At 38.2% G+C, this 4,445-nt stretch overlaps 1 pseudogene; it reads left to right on the top strand.

The window, feature by feature from the left end:
• The first annotated feature begins 2,450 nt into the window (after positions 1–2,450).
• LOC117063415 lies at positions 2,451–4,143 on the top strand (annotated as a pseudogene).
• Positions 4,144–4,445: the final 302 nt, after the last annotated feature.

The following is a 4,445-nucleotide window of genomic DNA, read 5'->3' as shown; positions in this document are numbered from 1 at the left end:
GGGTACTTAATGCTCGCTGAACTAAGTTAAATGGAATTGAATTTTCTTTGCTACTCTATAGCAAATCATTAGTACCTGGGCAGGCTTCTACTTTATACAAACTATTCGCAAATCTTTACTGTCTATTCTCCTATTTTTAGAAGAAAGCAAATAAATTGACTATGTAGTAATTTCCTCAGTTTTCCCCCATCTAACCTATATTAGATAACTTCTAGATGTGCCTCATTCTCAGCATCAGCACAGATCTTATCTTGGTATCATTCTAGGAGTTTGAGTTTTAAATTATTTATTTTAAGGGAGTAAAATATTTACATTAATAAAAGTATTTGTTAGAAATGAAGGAGGCTTTCACTTACAGAACAAGGAGGTAACCCCCCAGACACAAACATAAAAGTCTCAGAGGCTGAACTTAGCTGAAAGCCCTGTTGATGAGCTTTAAGGGAATTTGAAACTTGGCATAATAAAATCACACCCCTGAGTTTTGCAGGAATGATTGCTGCACTGTAATATGTATTGTACTTAGATACTTAGATTAAAGATATATTTTTATTTTTATTTTGTTATCAATTATGCATCCAGAAGAGGAATTTTATTACTAATGGAACCATTGAAATAGATACCTAGAGGAGTGGATGGATCACTTTATTTCTTGTCAGGTTCTATATTAGGCTTTCCAAAGCGCATTTGAGTATTTGTCTACTATTGTTATTGTTGTGGAGTAGTGTACCTTGGGGAAATCTGTAAAGGAGAATGAATAAGCCTGAATTCTATATCTGATTCTGCCTTTTCTTACTGTATGTTTTTAGACAAGTAACCTTATACCAGTACCTGGTCCATTCCACAATAGGGGAATACTTCATTTAGATTTTCATACCTAAAGCATTACCTTATTTTAAAGTAACACTATCAGTTTTTTTAACAGAGGCATAATTTTATCTTCATATAAGTTACTGGGCTGGACATATAGTTGAGAAAATAGAGGTACTTTTTGCTCAAGGCTTAAAAGCTGTGAAATGGTAGAACTGGCATTAATAATTGGCTTTGGAACATTTGTAGTCAAGGTACTTTTCTCTTGCTTTGTAATTGAGCAACTTGAGATTTATGAGTGAATGAAATGCCTAACTTCTGGAAGGACTCAATATCTGATTTCAAAAGAAATGATTTCAAAACATTTCAGCTCTTGAAAAAGCAAATGAAGAACTAGGGTAGTGGTTCTCAAAGTGAGGTCTCCAGACAAACAGCAGCAGCAATTTCATTGGTAAGAAATTACCTGACAACTGGTAAGAACTGATGTTCTCTGTTCCCACGCAAGACCCACTGCATCAGAAACTCTGGGGGGAAGGTCCAGCAAACTGATTTAACAAGCCCTCCTGTCCTCTAGATGATTCTGATGCCTGCTCAAATTTCTGAAGCACTGCTAGGCATAGAGAAACACCTTAGACCCTGTAAAAGGGTGAAAGTGCTTTAGAATTTCTTATTTTCAGCCCTGTGATGACCAACGTAGAGGTCAACTATGGGAGAAAGTACCACTTCCAGGCCCAGATCAGATCAAAAGCAGGATGGGACCTTGAACCAGTAGCTCCTGGGGACTCTAGGACCAGCAGAGAGCACCCAGCTTTTCTGAGAAATTTTGGGACATTGGAGCTCTTCAGGTTGTACACTTAGCCTTTGCAATTTGAATGTGGAGGTGTTGCTATAATCAGAGTCTGTTTTGGATTGGAAGCTGTTTGGGATTTAATGTTTCTCATCTGAGACCTAGAAACGGACCTTACTTGAAGTTCTCACTAAACAATAACTCATATTGTTCTGGAGTTCTCACATAACAGTAAGTACACTGAACTCATTCAAGTTCAAGTATAACAGTCACTTTGAGCAATTTTTTTGCATTTCTCTGAGCTGTGACTTTCCCTAACTGCGAAGTGGGTATAATGATATGTATTTGAAGAAAAGTTTTGAGATTGAAGTTAGAAAATGTTTATGAACTCACTTTCTGAGTTGTAAAGAACTTCAAAAATATAAGATATGAATAAGTAGAGATGTGGTATAAGTTACTGCATCTCAAATAGGATCAGACAGCAACATTTTTGTGGCTTCAAAAGCAGCACCATTTGTTTATTAACATTATTTTGCTTAATAAAGCAGTACTCTTAATTATAGCAAAATTTATAAATAATTCTATGGGATGTGATGAAGCTATTTTCACTTTGAATTGTAAAAAAATGGGCCCTACACTCTTTCCTTCCCTCCCCACCAATGACCTGTCTCACTGTGCATACGCCCTGCTGCAGCCCTGCAGAAATGCTTCAACTACCCACAATTTTTTTTCTTTTCTTTTTTTTTTTTTTTTTTTTTTTTTGCCAAATAAGACTGGTGTCCAGGGTACTGAAGCCTCATCTTCCTCAGGCTGATGCCAAAGATGTAAAATTTGGTGCAGATGCCCAAACCTTAAAGCTTCAAGGTGTAAGCCTTTTAGCCAATTCTCTAGCCATTACAATAGGGCCAAAGGGAAGAACAGTGATTACTGAAGAAAGCTGAGGAAGTTCCAAAGTAAAAAAGAGATGGTGTGACTGTTGCAAAGTCAATTGACTTAAAGGATAAATATAAAAATATTGGAGCTAAACTTGTTAAAATGTTGCCAATAATACAAATAAAGAAGCTGGAGATGGTATCACCACTGCTACCATACTGGCATGCTCTATTGCAAAGAAGGCTTTGAGAAGGTTAGCAAAGGTGCAAATTCCAGTGGAAACTGGAAGTGTGTGAGGTTAGATGTTGATACTGTAATTGCTGAACTTAGGAAGCAGTCTAAACCTGTGACAACCCCTGAAGAAATTGCTCAGGTTGGTACAATTTCTGCGAAGAGAGACAAAAAAAATTGGCAGCATCATTTCTGGTGCAATGAAAAAGGTTGGAAGAAAGGTTGTGCTCACAGTGAAAGGTGGAAAAACATTGATGAATTAGAAATTATTGAAGGCATGAAGTTTGATTGAGGCTACATTTTTCCATACTTATTAATATATCAAAAGGTCAGAAATGTGAATTCCAGGATGCCTATGTTCTACTGAATGAAAAGAACATTTCTGGTGTCCAGTCCATTGTACCTGCTCTTGAAATTGCCAGTGCTCACCTTAAGCCTTTGGTCACAATTGCTGAAGATGCTGATGAAGAAACTCTAAGTATGCTCATCTTGAATCGGCCAAAAGTTGGTCTTCAGGTTGTAGTAGTCAAAATTTCAGGTTTTGGTGACAATAGAACTAGCTTAAAGATGTGGCTATTGCTACTGGTATTGCAGTGTTTGGAGAAGAGGGGTTAACCCTAAATCTTGAAGATGCTCAGCCTCATGACTCAGGAAAATTCAGAGAGGTCATTGTGGTCAAAGATGATGCTATGTTATTAAAGGGAAAAGATGACAAGGCTTAACTTGAAAAATATATTCAAGAAATCATTGAGTAAGTTAGATATCACAACTAGTGAATATGAAAAGAAAAAACTGAATGAATGTCTGGCAAAATTATCAGATGGAATAGCCATGTTGATGGTTGGTGAGACAAGTGATGTTCAGGTGAAAGAAAAGAAAGAGTTAACGACATCCTTAATGCTACAAGAGCTGCCATTGAAGATGGCATTGTTCTGCTTCAGTGCATTCCAGCCTTGGACTCATTAACTCCAGCGAATGAAGATGTTTTAAATGTTATAGAAATTATTAAAAGAACATTCAAAATTCCTTCAATGACCAACGTTAAGAATGCAAGTGTTGAAGGATCTTTGATAGTTGAAAAAATTACGTAAGATCCTCTGAAGTTGGTTAAGAGGCTGTGATTGGAGATTCTGTGAATACGGTAGAAAAAGGAGTCACTGACCCCACAAACGTTGTGTGAACTGCTTTACTGCATGCTGCTAGGGTGGCTTCTCCATTACCTACAGCAGAAGTTGTAGTCATAGAAATTCCTAAAAAAGAGAATCCTGGAATGAGTGCAATAGGTAGAACGGGAGATGGTTTGTTCTAATTCCTAGAATAATGCTTTACCTTTGTTTTTGAACTGTGACAAGAAGCTGAAAACAGCATTCTTCAACAATAAGGCGGCCGGGCGCGGTGGCTCAAGCCTGTAATCCCAGCACTTTGGGAGGCCGAAGCGGGCGGATCACAAGGTCAGGAGATCGAGACCATCCTGGCTAACACGGTGAAACCCCGTCTCTACTAAAAAATACAAAAAAACTAGCTGGGCGAGGTGGCGGGCGCCTGTAGTCCCAGCTACTCGGGAGGCTGAGGCAGGAGAATGGCGTGAACCTGGGAGGCGGAGCTTGCAGTGAGCTGAGATCTGGCCAGTGCACTCCAGCTTGGGTGACAAAAAAAAAAAAAAAAAAAGATACCGTCATCATTCTTAAACAATAACGTTAGAAGTCAGGTGAAGAAAATGACTGAAGAGAAGGCTGGCTGAAATTTA

This window comes from Trachypithecus francoisi, unplaced genomic scaffold, assembly GCF_009764315.1.
Source record: "Trachypithecus francoisi isolate TF-2019V2 unplaced genomic scaffold, Tfra_2.0 Lachesis_group18, whole genome shotgun sequence".
Lineage (NCBI taxonomy): Eukaryota > Metazoa > Chordata > Mammalia > Primates > Cercopithecidae > Trachypithecus > Trachypithecus francoisi.
The sequence above is the reverse complement of the archived record's forward strand: the minus strand, read 5'-3'. Positions and strand labels throughout refer to the sequence as shown.